Source organism: Tetrao urogallus, assembly GCF_951394365.1.
Source record: "Tetrao urogallus genome assembly, chromosome: 5".
Lineage (NCBI taxonomy): Eukaryota > Metazoa > Chordata > Aves > Galliformes > Phasianidae > Tetrao > Tetrao urogallus.
In genome coordinates, this window is record NC_136818.1 from 44428098 (window position 1) to 44448484 (window position 20387).

A 20387-nucleotide genomic window follows, 5' to 3' on the forward strand; every position below is an offset into this window, starting at 1 on the left:
GTACTACAATTCTTTTACTTGAAAGCGAAAAACATTTTTTGGTGTACAATTCCAGATTGTCCTATTTCATCACAGATTTCTAACGTAACCTGAAATAATTCCTTCACATTAATTGAAATGTACTCCTTAAAAAAATAAAATGTAGCCGTTACGAGCAATTTTTGTTTCATAAAATGCAGGAGAAAGATGGAAGGAATTCATCTATTTGGGAACTGAAAATTAGCAAACAAACGTATTCCAGAGCTGAAGGCAACGCTGACGTCTGCTATGTTCTTATAGTCTACCACTGTTCTTTCTGAAAAGAAAATCTGCTATGTTTCAGTGAGTGTTCATCGAGTTTTCCACAGAATAAATGCAACACTTACATTGGAAAGAAAAATCACTGAGATAAAGAAATGCATTTAAATTAACCACAGAAAATAATATATATATATTTTTTGAGAAATGTGCATTGAAAATGTCATTCCCTTCTACTATTTAAAAATGTAATAAAGTAGTCTAAACATTTCAGCTTCATTCATAGAATCAGTTTTACAAGTTACATAAAGTGAATCTAAATCTCCCTCTTAATTGTAGCAGATGCAAAATTAGTGAAAGCTCATCCTTTACTTATTACAGGACTGCCCTCATGTTCATAAATACTGGCGTCAAGTGACAGTTATATTATGCAAAAATCTCGGTTGTTAGAATCCTGATAGAAGCCTCACTGTTTTTATTGGGCAATAAAAGGGAAGTCATTCTAGTGGAACCTTTAGAGGAAATTTCTCTAATATGTCATTAACACTACCTCATTAACTAAATTGTTGATTTGAAAAGGTTAGGAGGAAAATTCCGTGTATTTCCTACTGGACGATTTACACCTAAGGCAGCAGAAATAAGGCTGACAGTAATACACTCATCGCTTTTTCAGGAAGAAATACGCCAAATTCAAAGGCAGAATAACAGAAGCAAAAATCATTCCAGCACAAAAACTTCAACACAGTGCTAATAAACAGACTGTTTCTAGTCCTGTGAATGAACAAGGCAACAATGGAAGTACCAATAAATTTATATTACACCATGAGATTACACAAATAGAAGTAAGCAAAGTTTGATGAGATTCCAAGGGAATGGAGAAAAGGAGGAATCAAAACATACTGCAGGGATCAACTTGAAGATGTCATCAATTGTATCACACTCAGAAGAACTCTTGCAATGCTGAGTGGCAATAGGGGAGCCTCTGTGTGTTACAGGTAAGATCCTAAGACACTGGGGAACATTTCTGAGCTTCAAATATGAATTTCACAACTAACATACAGATTATTCCCTTAATTACAATTTTCTGCCTAAGAGCTCTTTATTTTTCTAACTCCACAGTGTCTTTCCACTTTGAATTAAGCTTTTCTGTCAACAAACTTTCTAGTGCACATTGTATCTATCTTATATTTGGCTATGATGTGCATAGCTTTGACAATGCACTTGTTTCTCTCACTATGATTTTTCTCTTCTGTTCCAAAAACTTCTCATGTTAACATGTATCTGGAAATGCAAATTTGTGAAATATTAAAAGGAAATTCAATAGCTTCTATATTGCAATTTATAAAAACTCCAAACCTTTAACAAATCTATGTAGCACGCAGATAACCAGCTCTTGCACCCATCATTCTCAAGAAGACCGTTAAGTTCTGCTGGATTTCTAACTTCCATCTTCATCTACTGACACTTCTCAGGTGATTTACTGAATATCTGAAAGAGTCCACTAAATACATGGAGTTCGATGCTATGTATATATTATCTACTATGATATATATTATGCATAGTGAATCATTAAAGCAGAATTTGTATCTCTGTTAACAAACAATTTTAAGTTTGTACTGTGGTTACTTTAGTATACTATGTTATGGCAAAGATAGCTTCATAACTACATCCTTTTCCCAGTTGGATACCACAGACTTTTTCCTAATAAGAAGTGTACTGCATAGACATTTATTGTACACTGTTAAATGTGCACTATCCTCCCCTAGTTGTCAATACTCATACTGAGTTTAGTACATAGAAAAACATCCTATGCGTAATTACTAAATTCCTGAAAACAAACAAACAAAAAAAACCCAAAACATTTTCAAGATGATGGAGATGGCGTTCCATTCAAAATATATCCTTATGTTTCTGTGGCCTAGATATCTTGAAATTCTTGCCAGTAAAGAAGCTGGTTACAGTAACTCATAATATTTCTTCATCTTGCAATTAAGAAATTATTAAGTATCAGGATACATTAATAACTCTCTCTTATTAGCATGTCTGAAGCCATTATTGTAACCAAGCAGTGTAATGTAATGTTGGATTAATATGGTGGAAAATTGCTAATCATACAATAACATTTCCATGTTTTTACTACATTAGCAAAATTGATTAAGAACAAAATGCAAATAATAAATAGAAGACAAACGAACAAGCGAGGAGAAAATTATGAGCTGCTTTACCCAACAATATAAATATCAATTACATTATGCTTCTGGCTAGAATTTGAAATACTTCAGAGTTGCTGATACACAGTACTTCTGAAAAATCAGACATTCTATTTTATATCTTAAATAAAACTAAAAATTGTTATGGCCTTTTCTAATTGCAATAGAATTCACAGCCAGATGGGAATTACCTGAGAAGTTGGAAACACTACAATTTAAGCTTCCTCATGGATTTTGCATACATTTTTAAGCATTACATTTTAGTAAGAAAAGTAGCAGACAATGTGAAGTTTCAGATAGGAAATAACTTTGTAATATCTAAATATGCTACAATTAAAATTATACTTTTGACGTGGTATGCATGAAGTATAAAAAAAAAAAACCAAGAGCGTGTAATTTGTGAACATCAAAGCAGTTTTTCTGAGTACTCTCTAGCATTCACAACACCAAATTTTAGATGTTCCTTTTGGAGGACGGATGTTCCAAAAAGCACGATGAGTGTGAGATTACAACACAAAAAAGCCCATCCCTCTTACCAGGCTTTAATTTGCACACTTTTCAAAACATGAATCAATTATTATAAATGGTTTATTTTTTTAAATGTTCTGAACAGCACACACAATTTCAAGAAGTAAACAGCATATGCACAGGTGATTCTGATTTCTTTTGACGAAGAATGAAAAACAGGCAATTGTAAAGCAACTTCTATTTCTAACAGTGAGTCAATTTGGAGACAAGCAACGTGTGTTTGAACCAATCTCAGTTATAAATAACTAGTTTGATGCAAGTATAAACATGAGTAATAATTATAGGTAATATCACAGTAGACCTTCATTTGTTGCATTCAATACATTTTTCAAGTGCTGAAAGGAAATGAACACTGCAAATGCTTCTTTTTCTAACTGACGGACGACAATGCAAAGTAAACGGAAGTGAATTTTTTATATTCCTTTGCTCATGAAGTCTCTCTGCTGGATTTATATTAAATTCCAATACCAATTAGATACGTTTGCAACTGCAATACCGTACCTCACTAGGTACCTCACTCATGCAGTCCACATAAATGTCTGGCATCCAGTTACAGCTACAAGTCAACTCAAGTTGCACAAAATTCATTGTACACTGTTTCCCATTTTTAAGGAAATATCCTTTTACATTCAGTTTTAAATTGAAGTAGGTCCTGAATGCAGCAGATTAGGAATTTCATTTAGTTTCCACTGAATATTTTACATTTTAAAAGTACTGTCTGCCTGAAACACCACAGTGCAGGAAAAGATCCCTTTCTGCCAGACTTTTACCAGGAAAGACTGTGTGCAATGAAGAGACACTTTCTCATCAGAAAAACTCAAACCCAATAGCTTTGCAGCACGTCTCCTAACAAGACTGTGGACAAATACCAAGGCCCCTCTGAATATAGGTTTTCCATACCCCAGGGACTGTGTGTACTACCTCAGTATTCCTGGTACTGACTGTTGCTTAGCCTCACACAAGTTTCTTTCTTTCTTTCTTCCTGTATCATATCTGTCTCTGCTGGTAACCAGAATCTCTTGAAATCTTTCAGAGTTAATAGGAAAGAAAGAGCTGTTGCTGACAAAGACATACTGAGAGTAGGAACAGTCACAAAATACCAGGAAAGCGTCATTTTATAACTGCATGAAAAGGAAAGCTTCTCCTCTCTACTTTCTTCCTCAAATCCATAGAGATAACAGTCATCCTCTAGTAAATATCAACACAATGTACTTAAAAGTTGGAATACATTTATGATTCTTACACCTGTGTTGGAAAGTACAGTATTTTACATTGATGGAAAACAGAGAAATCTGAAAGGAACAATAGAAGAACAGTTATCCCTGATGATCTAAACCCTGTACTTGTCAGGTCCCAACTTTGAAATCACATGCCTGTAATGCCAAAATTAACAACATAAAAATTATCTAAAAAGCTACCTAAAAATGACTTAAAAGGGCTTCTGAAATAAACTTCATATTCCACTGATATTAAGAAATGACACTAATTTTTATACTGCAGTCTATTTAAATATTCAGCCATCCTCCACTTCAGTTTCCTCACCACACCAGCTCAAGTCTGAGACAAGAAAAAAAAAAAAAGGTTCCCCAAACCGAAAAAATTTGCCCTGACACTCATTTTCTTAATTTGTCTTCCTAGAGGAAATATACTACTTGCTGACTAGGACTTACTAGTACTTTTTCATGAAAAATGGTAGTCGTTAAATTAAATGCGTATCTGAGCAAGATAATTCCTACTTTGGCAAGGAGCTACACAATTTATGGATTCTTGTCTCAACTACAATCTCAAAACATTGCTTTTATGAAGAATAAGGTGGTACTTTCACAAATTCACAGAAATTGGAAGAATTGATAGCAGATAATCAACAACTCATTTAATACTACAACACATGCATATAAAACAATGATTTTCTATTTACTGAGATAACAATGAGCACTTACAATAGTGACACAATAAAAACTCCTGCAAACTGAAAGGTTATTGTCTACATTTATAATATTTGTCCCAGTGGTAATTCAAGAATTTCTGATAATGATGACTTCCTGTAATCTGAAATCATCATCTTAAATCCATTTTACCCATGTAATCTTCTTCAAATTAAAACCTCTTTAATTAGAAGTTTAATAGAGATGCCTAAATGGTTTTACCATATAGAAGACAGGGTTTTCAACTTCTTCACACACAGAAAATGAGGTACCAAAAATAATTCAGAATAAGTCTCAAGAGGTTTGAACTTACTAAGAAAAGCAAAGCCAGCCTAGCTGGAAGCCTCACTTTAGTTGGACGGCGTCCAGGTAATGCACCACATGCCATGGAAAAGATCAGTAACAACAGTGAAATGCCTACAACACTGAGCCACAACACAACAAACTAAGTTGAACAAGTCCACCATGAAAATCTTGTGTCTCAAGACATTCGATTGTATTTCCAACATTTTTGAAAAGGCAGTAACAATAGATTCAAACCTAATTATGCAACCATTTCACTAAGCAATCCTAAGCCACAAGTATATGGAAGTTAAGCTACCGCATTGATTAATGTTATAGTATCATGATTTAAATCAGTCAATGACGTTATGCCTACTTAATCAAGAAAAATGCCAAGCCCCAAGAATGTTTCTGAGAAAACCTGCAGTATCATAGGCCTATCCTTCTTATATATTCTTATTTTTCACTATAAAGTCACAGGAACTGCTGTTTGAAACGTGTTATTTCTACCAGCAGAAATTCATATTTCTCATCTACTCCTTCTCCCCCTCAGTCTTTTAAACAGAAATTGATGAGTGCACATGCAATTTGATTGGTTGATATACAGGTGCAGAACGACACCAAAAGAAACACTGAAGAGAAGGGAGGCAAAAACCAACTTCCTGACAGCATTCTACCAGAGATACCCCACTTTCCCAAGTGAAAACAACTTTTTTTTTTTCTTAACCATCCTAGCCCAACTGTATAGCCGAATACTTGTAAAGGTATACATATATATGTATTCCCCTCAGATGTCTTCCAGTCTTGTCTGAAACTCTTACTATGGTTTTCTTCCTTTACGCTTAAATCTACAGTTATTCAAGATCTTTGTATTATTTTACTCCATAAAAAGCAAGCAATGAAATGGGCATTATCATAAATAAGTACTGAAAAAGTATCAGCATACATGAAAATGGAAGAGTAAAAAAACATCACAGAACTCTGAAATACAAAACAGCATAATAAAAAGAGCTGAAGCAAATAAACACAAAAGATATAATAATTGGTTATCATTTTTGCATACTGTTTTCTCCTATCCTGCCACTATTTGTGAGTGCTAAAGAGCACACAGCTTCTTACTTTCATCTCAGTACTTAGTAAATACCCTCCCTGCAAATTAATCCTGAGTGTAACTGCTAGCAGTAATTAGGTGGGTAGTTATGTATATATACATATGAGTGTGTGTGTTTGTGTGCTTCAAAATAAACCTAAGCTGGCTGAAGTCACAATTGGTGAAGGCTCTGCAATAAAAATCTATAATGTGCACCATCTGGCTCTCTCTTCCTTCTATATGTACCCAGAATTTCTTAGAAATATATTTCATTGAACTATATTTAAAATATTTGACTTAACAATTAAAGTAGTTGTTACAAAGCTCTCTGCAATATACCTCCACCTACACACAAAGGCCAAAAGACAGAACTGACTGATTCAAAACAAAGATTACATAACGTGCCTTTATCAACGAAGACTGTCTACGGGTGACAGTCTCTGCTCTTAGAAGCAGTAATTTCCATCAGATCCTGATATATCCCTAGGGGATAGGAAGGGAGAGGGAATCAGAAGGTATTTGTCTTGTTCTTATTTTTGATTCCATTTTGAACAAAGGCCTTAGGCAAAAGCAAGGCAAGCAACTACTTCAGACCCTGAAGACTTGTGCCAACTTGGGAAAAATCAGAGTTCCCCTCTGGCAGAGTGCTCTACATAAAAATAATTTTTCAAGTATTTATGGTCACATGTAACTATGGTATATCCATACAAAATAAAGAAGTCAGTAGAAATCACACATACTTCCATCCATTCTGGATTTATTGTTAGTGTCAAAAGTTTCAATGTGCTTCAGAAGGCAGCAAGATCTGGGGTCATTCATTTCTCTTCAAAGAAAGCTTCTGTGCAATGATCATCAAGAAAAATCTAGGCCATGATCAGAAATGCTCATAAAATATATTCCTTTTTGCACCAATTTGACTCATTTGTTCCCTGCTAGGATGTGTAAGGGTTCATAACTATAAATTGCTTACTTCAATCTGCAAATTTGACTATTCAGTTACAGATTATGCAGCTGTTATTTTTAATAGCTCTCCTGCTTCTGAAGAGGACAGTGGCTGTGAAAGATCCTTACTGCTAAAGAAGCAGCAGTCCCTTAGGTAGTGCAGACAGCAAATGGAGAGGTTTGAAATTTAGTGCCATGCTCTGAAGCCAGTTTCAGTAAATAATGGAGAGCATCTGTATTTTGGAAATGAAGCTTTCATGTCAACCTGAAGTTGCCATATTCTGGACAAGACAGCATTATTTCAAGCCCTGGGTAATTTCCAGGAACATTGTTGTTATCATGCAATCCCAGAAGTAAAATTTGTATGTGTCACAATTGCAGCACAGATGTCTAGTCAACAAAAAAGCCATTTTTATAAGCTTTTACCTAGACTGAAAAAGATCCTAAGCTGTGTATCCCTTTCAACAAAGTGCAATATTTTAAGTACTAACTCCTAGCAAAGGAGTCATCTTTCTACTGGTATCATTTGTACATGGATCAGGTCCAGTATATTTCTTCTCATTTAGGTTCACGTTTCTTGGAAGCTTTTAGGTGACGCTCTGTGCACTGACTTGAAGGAAACATACAATTATTTCATGTCTCCGTACTGGCAACATTTGATAGTCCTTTCAGTTTTCGTGTGAACTCTAGCTACCAGAGAGAGGAAAAGAGAGGTTTGAAACGCTCTGTACAAGACTGACTATGAAATAAAGGTCAATTTCCATAGTATATAATTACCAAAGAAAGTTCAATATCAGTGCTACTGATAGTAGCAACATTTGGCTCTCTGAGCTTTAGGCCTAGTAACCAAAACAACTGTGGAAAGACACTCAAACTTTTCTTTCACCACTCTTCTAAGGCCCTAATAAGAGCTGCATTCAAATGAATGCTTATTAGCATCCACCAAATTCAACCTACCAGGAAGGCCAAATGAAAAAGATTCACAGTAACAGCAGAGTAGACGTTTTTGGAATTGTCCTTCATTGTGTTTTTTTTCTGACAAATACTTCAGACTCAAAGTTATCATACAGAAAAATAATCATGAAATGCTTTTCATTTTCATCTTCCTTTTTAGTTAAAAACCAACTATAACTGTACATTGCAATTGTGTGTTACCATAAAAATGGCACTGCTGATCTCCTTAGAAGAGATGTGGAAGTCCACAATTCAAGCATGACAATATGTGACATACAAGACCCAAGTCCTACTAGCGCACTTTCAAATTGTTTTTTTAAGCCACTGTGAAGTGCTTCTTGCATAAGGGTAGAGGGTCATGAAACCTGGGAAAGCAAGTAGTACCTAACAAATTCTGCATTCATGAAACACCAAACACTGTTAAAGGGCCACCAGCCAGTCTTTCCTAGAGTAACTGTGAAGAGAAAAAAAAAAAGAATAATCTGAGAATAACCTAGAGTAATTCCCTTCTATTTCAGAATGGGGAAAACAGGAAAAGCAACAAGAAAGTTGGATAAGACTGTAGACCCACAAGAGTACAAGGAGCTCGTTCTAGAGAAAAATGCAAAACAAATTTTGTAGAGATCTGGTGATGAAGAAAATGCATGGAGTTGTCTAACATCAAAAGGTTTCCAGACTAGCAAGCGCAAGCATTAAAAAGACCTACAAATAACAGAAGTGAGGAGTGAGGATTTTTTCAGCTTCTTATTGAATCTGCTTCACCTATATCATTTTAAAAGAGAGCATTAGAAACTGGGAACACTGTGCATTTTGCATGCTCTTAAAAGAAAACAAAGAATGCGGAAAGAGGAAGAGGTTCTTTTTTGTTATGTCAGACACACTGTAAAAGAGAAGTTCACCTTCTGTGGTCACAGAGCATTTGAGAACGTGAGTTTAGGAACAGTTTTTGTATCCATTTTTTTGACTGAATAGACCACCTGTTTTTTGGTAGACAAAACCCTGCTTTCAGCTGCCCTCAGAATAGTGTACTAAATAGAACTTATGATGCTGGTAAAATGATAAAAACATGACAGGAACACAGGGTAGATCATGATTAAATTCCATCCTCCCATTCCCCCGGTATTTTCTGTAACAATGAAAGAATAATTAAAAATTGCCCTGACAGGACTAACAAAATAATTCATCAATATTTTTCCAAGAAGGGATGAAAAGATTTATGAGAGAAACCAAGAACCCAAAACGCCACCTCACTCCATCATGTTGCAATTAAAAAAAATTATTTGATATGTGTTCTTGCTTGCTTGCCTTGGAACACCGTTTCTGTAACTCAACATTTTTAATAAAGCATGCTATGCCATTCATCATTTAGTAAGCAAAGCTGCTTTGGAACTTAATAATTAATCTTTAAAATTGATTCTCAAACCTACCTTGCATACAATATTTTCCTAAATAAAGCCTGGACATCAAATCTGTGCTGCCTCATGATTTGCTGCATTGAGCTTTCTTATAATTTTTTTCTAAATATAAAAAAGTGAACGGTTGACACACGAGTCCCTTGAGCAGGTAGCTTTTCCAGATCAAGTTCCAGTTTTGTTCTGTTTTTCAATATCTAAGCACCTTAGTTCTTAAGATCTCTGCACCTTTGTATGACATCTGTCAGAGTTAAAAATATTTTTTTTTAAATCACCCAAAATGTGCCATACTCAGAAGCTCACTGTTTTTTATTTGCATATATATATATTGTGGGTACAGTTCATATTTTAAAACAGAAACATGTTGTATTTTTAGCAGGGCAGCCTTGAGTCATCTCGCCTGAAATTCTAGCACAGTTAGGTTGCCACTTACACACACAGAAAAAATCACACTTTGTCTACTTCACAGCAGCATCAGCAACGTGAAACTCAAATTTACATTACGTATGTAAATTTAAAAAGTGGCATTGCTACAGTTTTTTAAATCATACTGGTGCTTCTGAAAAATTATATTTGCTGTATCTAAAGTCCTTATCCATCCATATCAGTAATGGAAAAATCTCCTTTTCACTACTGCCTACTTGCCCTTATTTTGTTACTTATCAGTCCTGCATCATGCTTATGCTCTAGAACCTAGAGCATGCTTGGTGGAAAAATAAGTCATGAGGTCTCTAAGAAGTCTACTGCAAAGTTCAATATTAAGCTCTCTCAATCAATAATGACTGAAAAATTGTTAAGTTGTCTAGTTCAGAATGTACCAGACCAACCTGTTTGAGAAAATATTTCGTTTACAGCCAAGGTATAACTACAGCATAACTGTATTCTTGCAGTGCTAATTTTTTGGTATTTTGAGTATTTCAATTCAATTAAGTTTTAGAATAGCAGTGCAGTTGAAAAAAAATCATAATGAAGTTCTAGATCTCATTGATCATATGTATCACCATTTGATCTCATTTATAAAAAACAGGGACGAGTGGTTTTTATTAGCAGCAGTATTTAGCAATTTTTTGTAGCAATTTTAAAACTTAATTCATATAACAATGTTAAAATACTTGCGTTTCACATATGACAAATGCTAGTAAAATTTATTTGAAGAGCCACATTTTTCAACTGCTATAATTAGAACAATGCTGAACTTTGGACTACCTTGAATTTACCATGAGCAACACTCAGAAATTTAATACAGTAATCTGAGATAAATTCCTTCTTATAATACAACAGGGGCCCTTACATGGCTGAACAGCATGAGTGTAATCTGGACTGGTATAACTCCCCAGAAAGGAAGAACTGCTTTGCAGGGCTCTCATTCAGGCAGAGCTGTGACTCATGAGCAGGGACCAGCTGCCATGGGAGCGTTAAGTGCTGTTTAAACAGCAGCTACCAAGCCTATTCCCAAGAACTCTGCCCTCGCTGCAGGAAGAATTGAGTTGCTCATGACACATCTACTGAGATGCTGCAGCTGACAGCCTGGTAAATTAAAATAAACTAGCACTTATTCTCTCTTAATATTTCAGTCAGCAGGTAGCAGGAATTCTGCAGCTCTTACAGAACAAGCTGACCCACCTCTAGATCAGAGGTGAGAACTGCTGAAGCCACATAAAAGTTAGCTTTGTTTATCAATCAGACCCACTGTAGTCTTGACTTGGATATGCAGTATTTTCAGAACTGGAACAATGAGTAAAAATATTAAGCATTCCTGTCAACACATTTCCTTCTTTACTTAATAATAATACACTGTAGACTACGTATCTAATGTAGAGTTGCACAGAACCTTCTGTCATGTACAATCTCCTTCCACACAAGATGAATGAAGACGTCAGAAAACACCCAGCTCATCTCAGATGCAGACTGAGCTCTGTGAAGCTGTCTTCAAAAAAAAACAAAAAGAAAACAAGAGAAACACACTGTCTGCTGCACTGACTGGTAAGTTAGTCCTACACGTTCCTTTGAAAGCATGCTCAAAGCAAGCAACATTACTGTACCTCCTCACAAAATGAACAAATCAGCAGCTCTTTTCGCTTTTAATGCTTAAAAAAACTGAATAAACTCCCATATTAAACTTCTATTCTCATAAACCATTATCTCCATCAAATATGTAAGAGATAAATATACTGATTTACTGCATAGCTACAATGGAAGGTAGCGAAGTTACATTCAGAACTCTGAAGTACAAAAATTATTAAAAGAACAGAATAATTTTAGGCAACAAGCCCAAGAAAATATCAAATAGATACGCAGGACAGTTACACTAATAAACTTCCTGAGTAAAGCACTAGGCATCCAGGAATAGTATGTTATAATACCTGCACAGAGTCCCTAAATAACAGTAAGATTTTCAGTGTCCTTTTCTGATAAAAAGCTACATTTTCAATAGAAAATATTCTAGAGATGTGCAAGAAGCCCCTATAATTTGCCATTTCAAATTTCCAGGGCAATTAACTCCCCACTGTATCACATCACTTAATGTTAATTAATTGCTAAATATGTAGTTATGTAACTTACAGAGCAGCTAAGGATAAAACAGCTCCCAAGCTTCCAAGACTTGAGTGGCATGCCAAATTAATATCTGTGATGCACAGGGATTTACCCTCTCTTCTGAGACTTCCAAAACAAGCAGTAGTTCTCCTTCCAGTGCCAAGTAATGGGAACAAATCAAGTACATGTCATTCAACCATTAGTAGAATCAGCCCAACATGGCATGTACAGCCTCACCCTGTGATAGGTTCTGAGGAGGTCCTCTTGTCGCTCAGAGTACAAAAAGGTTGAGGGTTTCTCTTAAGTCAGGTCCCCTAAACATGGTTCACTATCACATCTTGCTTTTATTTCTTCAGAGTAAATCTCAGTCAGCTGGTGTTTGCAAACATGCTTGTTTTCAGGATAAGCATAAATTCGGGAATACAGTAATTTATGCTTATTCTCAAATATAGAATGGTTAGAGGAGCTACTGGCTCAAAAAAAGAAAGAAAACCAAACAATTAATTTTGAGTCTACCCTCTCAGCAGAGCATTAGCCTAAGCACTGAGCCAAACTTCCTTCGTTGCTTTAGAAAAAAAATGTAAAAAAATGTACAGCTATGGCGCTAACGTAGCTACACAGACACAAAAGGGGAGTAAAACAGGCAGCTGAACTTCATTCCCAGGATCCAACTGCTACCATATGCATGGCGTCATCTTATTCACATAGGTGACTGATGTTTGATGACTATGGAATACAGAAGCGGCTTTTAATTGCTTAGATAATACACAATTTTGGAGGAATGAACAGAGGCCACCAACAGTGCACACTCCAAAGTTCACTCAACACAATGCATAAGGGAGAGCTTCAATCTCAAAATAGATTTCAGAGGTGATGTGATTGTACAACACTGTTGTTTTTCCAAAGTGACTGAAAGTATCCTGTTTTTAAGATGTTCTTTCTATAATCCTATTGATGTTCCTCGTCAGGGAAAAGACCTAAAGAAACAAGGTAATGTGATTCAAACAGCTAAGTCCATGTGGCCAGCAATTCAATTCCATGTCAAAATGATACTCATAAGCATTGTAAGATAAATGTTCTAACGTCTTATCATCTGCCTAATAACAAAGTCTGTTGTAGACTGACAGTGGTATCCCAAACTGACTTGTCTTAAATAGCACAAATTTAGGGACCTTGCACTAAACAGCATTTAAGAAAGTAGGAAAAAAAAAAAAAAAAAAAAAAAAAAAAACGAAACACAAACAACAGGCTCTAAGAAACACAGCTTTCTGACTATTCTGCTATTTGCTGAAATTATATTTGTGGTTCATAAACAAATAGACATAGCTGTTATCTGTAAGCAACAAGTATTAAAAATACTTCAAAAAAAAAAAAAAAAAAAAAAAGCCTTGCTATCATTAACCTTGAAAAGCTGAATCTCCAGCATACTCTTGCATCATTTACTCCTAATATCTGATTCAGAACCTCTGAAACAATGTGTGGACTTCCATTCCAAGCACAAGAAATCTTGAGAAGTACCCAGTTTTATAATCCAGGGAAAACTTGCTTGTTACCTTACTGAGTTTGCCATAATGATAACATGGTTTTGTTGCTTTTAAAAAACTGCTTAATGTAGCTCTGAATAAGGCTTTGAGGTTGTCTGGAGAAGAGTAAAAGGTCTAGCAATTTTTCCTAATGTTTGCAAGGCAGTAGCTCTCATAAGTATTACAGAATTTCTGATTGGTGTGGCAGTCAATTGAAACATTACAACAGAAAGTCCCAAGCCTTCCAGCATTATAATTCTGAAGGGGACAGGTTGTTCTGTCAGAAGCACAGGCAGTGTTTGATATCGACTAATTTGGAAGCGTAAAGACAGAGTGCCCTTGAGAGGGAAAAAAAAAAACAATCAGGAAATTGATGTCACTGGCACAGGACACTGTCCACCACGACTCTAACAATGGGACACTGCCATTGTAATAGCAGGAAGAGCCACTGTTAAACGTCCATAGAGACATACTTATTTCAACGGCTGTTTCTGACAGCACTTCGGTTTTGTTATTCTTTCACTAAATCTCACTCACACCACAGCACTGGGGATAAATGCTTCAGAGGTTCATCCTACCGAGCACCAGCAGAAATTTTAACAAGGTACATATCAGAAAAGTTTAGCTGTTTTTTTCCCCATCGTGTTGAATATGTTTGGGATGCTGGTATGTGACAAAAGCCACACTGGGCCCACATGTCCACCATGGGACACAGCAGCCCCATGCTTGAGCTGGCAGGGTAGAGAACACATGTCTCAGGGTTGTTTTCTGGCTGGGAAGATGGGATATACCCTAAGCTTATTAAACTATACCAAACAGAAAATCAGAAAATGGTTCAGTTTTTTTTTCTTACTTTTTTTTTTTTTTTTTTTTTTTTTTTTTTTTTTTTTTTTTTGTGGAAAGTTGGACTGAGCTATTTAAAATATTGAAAACACATGTTTTCTGGGGCCACCAAGCCCATTAGAGTAGGGGGATGTAATGAAGTTGCTTAAGGAATATAGGGAGTGAGGCCAAAACAAATTCCCAGAGGAATTTCAGATTCTAACCCAAACGGTTCAGAAAGCACAGAGCACACCTCACTATTCCAGAAACTGTTTTTGGAGAAATGTATCTGTGACATGAGTGAATTTCAGCACACAATAAGCAGAACAGAGAACATTTCTAGCTGACAGCATGATGGGTTCCATAAAATAATGATGGGTCCTGCAAAGTTATATCAGCCTCAAAATTGGGAAAGAGCTCAGGGTGCCTCCCCAATAACTTCTCTACTACTTCTCTGCCAGTTATGCACATTCAATGCATCTTGAGCCCTGTTATTGAGTAAAATCTTTCCTCCTGCTATGCACCTCAATCTAAAATTTTCATAAGCAAAGAGAGGATTAAATCCATCATATTTATACAGAATAAGAAAGTTAGGAGAATCACCAAATAATGTAACGCTGAAGAACTGAAGTGCAATGAGCTTCATAGATTACATACAGTAAGGAATGTTTAGCCAATGCACACAAACTTCATTTAAAGCAGACAACCAGTTGCAATGAAACTACTGGCTCTTTAGCAGGGTCTGTTGTTATAGGTCAAAAGAAAATGACTTCTAGCTAAAAGAGGGGAGATTAAGACTGGATAGAAATAGAAGATTTTTTTTTTTTTTTTTTTGTAACAAGGGCAGTGAAGCACTGGAACAGGCTGCCCAGAAAGACAGTGACTGCCCTGTCTCAAGAGACAGGGCTCTGAGCAACCTGACCAAGCTGTAGTGTCTGTTCATTGCAGGGGAGTTGGGTTAGATGACCTTTAAAGATCACTTCCAACTCAAATGATTCTATGATTCTGTCATTCACTGATGATGAATATATTTCACAATACATGTATTATTCAAGATACATAAACATAAACTATCTTACATACATTATGTATATAGATAATTATTTTGTAAAATAAACTTGTCTGTATTTTTCATACATAGATTTGTAATTTTACATTTTTTTATTAAATATAACCCAATCCAATATACATATTTACTGTAAAAATAAAGTTTAGCTAATTACTCACAAAACAACTAGTAGAAATTAAAAAATCTACACCTTCAGCACATGTCAGGTTTCATAAATGAACTATGAAACAGTTCATTTTTTCTAAATTAAATGATCAAGCTTATCAGTTTATTAGAATCATAAAAAGCTCAGTCTACTTCAATTAACAGATCAAGTAAAAAGAATAATTAAGAGGGACGAAGTCAAAAGCTCTTGAGCAAGTGTCATACTTACCCAAACTACAGAAAACAGTGGGACTCAAATATTCAACATAATTCAGCATCATATTTTTTCTTATTTGCTGAGGGATGCATTATAAAAATATTATTGGGAAGTCCTAAGAGTATCTGTATGAAAGCTTCCCAAAAATGTAATATCTTTCCCTTATCAGACAGGCCTACAAATTCAAATGTGTCAAGCTATGTTCTTCCAAGCTCACCTGGCTTCACCAGTGATGAAATAACAACAGCTCTCCCTAATCACTAAGTTAGATCCAGTGTAACAGCAGAATTGTTAGAACGAACATGAGCTATTGAGGAAACAGTACAAACTAAGAGCACCAATTCTGAGCATGAACAATGTGACATTCTTTATATGCACTCTCAGAAAAACAAGACTGAAAACGTGCTCTGACTGTTGCCAAAGCTGTGCCGTTTAAAATCCAAGTTACAAAATGCTATCAAGTTACACTTGAAATCCAGTACTTGAGTTAGAAAGAAAAAAAACTTCAAAGACTACATCATATTGCAGTTCTAACTTCAGCACACCAAAACTGGAATAAACAATGATAAAAATCATGCAAATACAGCGTGGTCAGCAATACATGTCCTGTCTACACAAGCAAGTTATCTGCTTTAAATCCTTTAAATTAAGGAGCCCTACGAAAAGATTCTGATTTTTTCTGTTCCAGATCAGTGTCTGCTGCTAGACAGGCACGCAGTCTCGATTAAAATTACAGAAAGAAGCTGATGAGTAGTAAAATACTGTATTCATGAATCTGAATTTAGTTTGTTGGCAGAACTCTAAAACAATCCATTATTTATGAACTGCATGCACTTACATGTATGCATATTTTATAGATTTAATATAATGGATCCAATCACTTGGAGGGATTGCAAGAGCTCAGATTAAAGCAAGATGTCACATATCATATTAGATATAAAGCAAAATTTAATGAGACAAGTAAAGGTCAGAGTAGCAGCATGTTGCAGTTTCAACTTGATATCCCCATTCCTTGCTGTTCTTAAGTGTGCAACATAATTTGAACTTTAAACAGAAAGCAAAACAAAGTATGGGTATAAGAGCATAATTCCAATGCAAAGATCACCAAAACAGTGAAATTAAACATCAGTTTCTACTTCAGAAATTATTGCAATTTATTTTATCATCTGCAGTCTTAATTTTCCAAACTACTATCAAGCAATGTTCAGTGATCAATGCCCAATTATTTAATGTCTAATTCTTGAAAGTTTGAAGTTACTGACACTCCCGAACAGTGGGTCAAGATTGAAAAAACTCCCATTGAACACGCTAAGCAGTAGGAGTGCCTCAGAGTGCATTACCTGCATTTCAATTGATGATCTGGATTCCAACTGTATTCTGTCCCGCACACACAAAAACCCTCTACCATTATCCCTCTTTCCCTTTCCTCATTCAATACGTCACTACTGGCACAATTTTCTACACAGTACTAAACTTTTGAAAGAAAAGATATTTATTTCAAAATAAATTTTCCTCAAGGCTTTACAAGTATCCAATCCATTCTGCTTTTCTTTTCCAGATGAAGTCATTTGAAATTATTTAATTACAGATGAAAGTAAACTATAGAAAGCAATGGTAAGAAAGAAATAAGGGTGGGACAGTAAACAACACACAATCAGAGCAGTATTGAGGGGTTTCTTTTATACCTTTCTTCTCCTTCCTGATTACATATTTCCTATTCTCTCAAACCATTGTCTTTTCCCTCACACACTTCTGTTTCCATTTTCCTCAGTTCTTTCTGTCAGTATTACCCTCATCATATGAATTAATATTTCCAAGACATAATTTGCTGTTAACTCAAACTCATTAAGGAATGACTGAACTGTAATTTCTTTTATCTTTTCATTTTTGTGCCTGTTCCTGCCATTTCTGGAACACATCAATCACTTCTTTTTCCTCTCCTCCTTTCTAATGTGAGTTAGGTCAAGCCAAAATAATTTTTACTTCCTCACTCTTTACAAGATCAACATATGTTCAAACAACACTGACATCCCAGAAGACTTGAATATAAATATCCTATCTCCTTGGCTTTATTAGTGCACTTTATGGATACTGCCTTCTATCATTTTCAGGGATATTAAAAAAAAAAAAAAAAAAAGTTGTACAAAACCACTTAAACAATACAACACAATACACTCAAAAAGAACTAGAGTGATATTTCAGGATTTCTCATCCATTTATTTTCAATTCTCTCAATTTTTAATTTATCTTTGGACTTCTTTTCAACAGATTCATTCTTGATTGGCTCCTTTTCTTCCTTTAACAGAACTTTCCTTCTGATGTATGTTTCTCTCTGCTTCTGCATTACTTTCACAAAAATGCATTCTCCATAGCACTTCAGTCGAGTAGAACCATCTTCAAAATCATCCTTTTTGTTTTCTCTACCACATGCAGACACAGACCTTTTTTCTCTTTGACCCTGCTGAAACATCCTGTCCACACAATGCCCACCTGGGCAAGGAACATTCAACTTTTTGATTCTGACACTGTTCTCCAACAGTAGTTTGCTTCTGCAGCAAACTACGCTTTCAACTTCTGTTCTACTTCAAGACAGTACTTCACATGTCCAATTCTTCCTTCAAGGCTGCACCTCAGATTTTTCTTTTCTGTCAACTTGCTAGAAAAACCTAAGTAATTCTACTCTTCACAGCCTGACTACAATACTGGTTAATTCTTTGGATGCTTCTTACATTTTAATTTCCACTATAATTGTCACTTCAAATCTTTAGTTCCCAAAATCATGTTTCATGACTTCAGTCTCATTTTCTTCCTAGTTTTCTTCATAACACAGAGCTTCTTCCTGCTATCTTCTTAATACTCTTATTCCTACCATTTTCTTACCATCTCAAATCTCCTGTACATGATAAATACACTATCTCTAAGACTTTATGAAGCTGGCCTATCTATGTCAGGAACAGTCTTTTCAGGAAGTCTTTGAGTCACTCTCATTATTCTCACTCTCTTTACAGACATGACAGAAAAATGTTGACTTACAAAAAAAAAAAAATAAAAAAGAGAATATATAACAGAGATGGCAATCACCATGCAGCACATAAGCATGATTACAGACTGTTTCATTTTTCCAATTTCAAGAGATTAATTATTTTAAGTTTGCCATTCTGCCTTTGGGTAATTTTGTTTCAACACAGCGCTGCTTTTCTGACCTTAAAGCAGGAGATGAAATAACTCAGTGACCCCATTTATTACTTGCTTCTTAAATTCTTGTTTTGTTTTTTAATTCCAATCCTTTTATTAAATACTTTCTACTTCTCCTACCGAAGTCCTTAATAATACAATATTGCCATTCTGAAGTGAACTTTTGAAAAATCAGTTGCCAGACCTTAGAGGCTATCTGTTCACTTACCACTATTCTGCCCAAATTATATTTCACTGCAGTCAATTTTCCAAGGATGCATTCCTTGAACTTGCCCTTATTCTCATCAACTTATAAACTCTCAAACAAAATTTTAAGTTTGTATCTTACTTTTTTTTTTTTTTTTTAAAAGCACACTTTACCACTGTATCCCAATAGGGTATAACAAGCTAAGAAGTTAATATGAGTCTTATTCTTAGTATATCTTCTTGCAGAGAACCTAAAATGAACTTTGAGTGCAGCTACCTCAGCACTCAACTTAAAATTCATTAACCCTTTACTTCTCAATCAGCAGTAGGGCTTATTGTATGAGTCTTTGCTTTCTCCTGGTACTTTGAGTAAATACATATTTAAGTTATACGTATCTAAGATTATTCATACACTTATCCCCTCTCCAATATTCCAATGAATATTGATGCAAAATTTCTGGTTTCAAGTTTTGGTTTACACTTAAATGTTTTTTCCCTGTCCTCACATTTCTTCTTCTGCCAAAGCTTATTGGATAACAGCTTCTTTTAAGATTTCCAGAATTCCTTTCTTTCTCTCTCTCACCCTTCTATCCATCATTTTAAAGCCTCTTAGTCATGTTTTGTTATTCATGCACAACTGTTTGAAGTTTCAATTTTATTTGAAACAAAAACTAGGAGATGACAACCCTTCTGGAGACAAATTTGATTCCAGATGGCAACTGCAGCTGAATGAGGTCCCAACTCAGAGCCAAAGTAGAGAGAAAAGTTCACTGACTAAAACTTATCAGCATAAAAATGGAGCACTGACATAGAAACCCTATGTTTCACTGCTTGAATTGTCTTTTTTTTTCCCTCTAATTCACCCTATAAAGGTTCTGTGCACTTCATAGTGTAATTAGAGTAATTATTAAATAACATCTTGACAGCTATGCTAAGAGGCAGTAAGGTATCAAAGATAGTTTAGAAATAAATTAGCTGAGGTCAAATAAGTCATTTCAAGGAGACATGCAAGAACAGGTCCAAGTTTTGTAATTCTGATTCTACCATATGCATTTGCTTCTTATACTCCACAATCCATACGCAGAAACAGAAACTGAATTTCATGACTCTGAACTA

General features: G+C 35.3%; 1 protein-coding gene across 1 annotated transcript in view; it reads right to left on the minus strand.

The window, feature by feature from the left end:
- Positions 1-20387, minus strand: part of ADK (adenosine kinase) — a gene marked incomplete at both ends in the record, with an annotated part of 266202 nt that overhangs the window by 171150 nt on the left and 74665 nt on the right. The window lies entirely within an intron of this gene.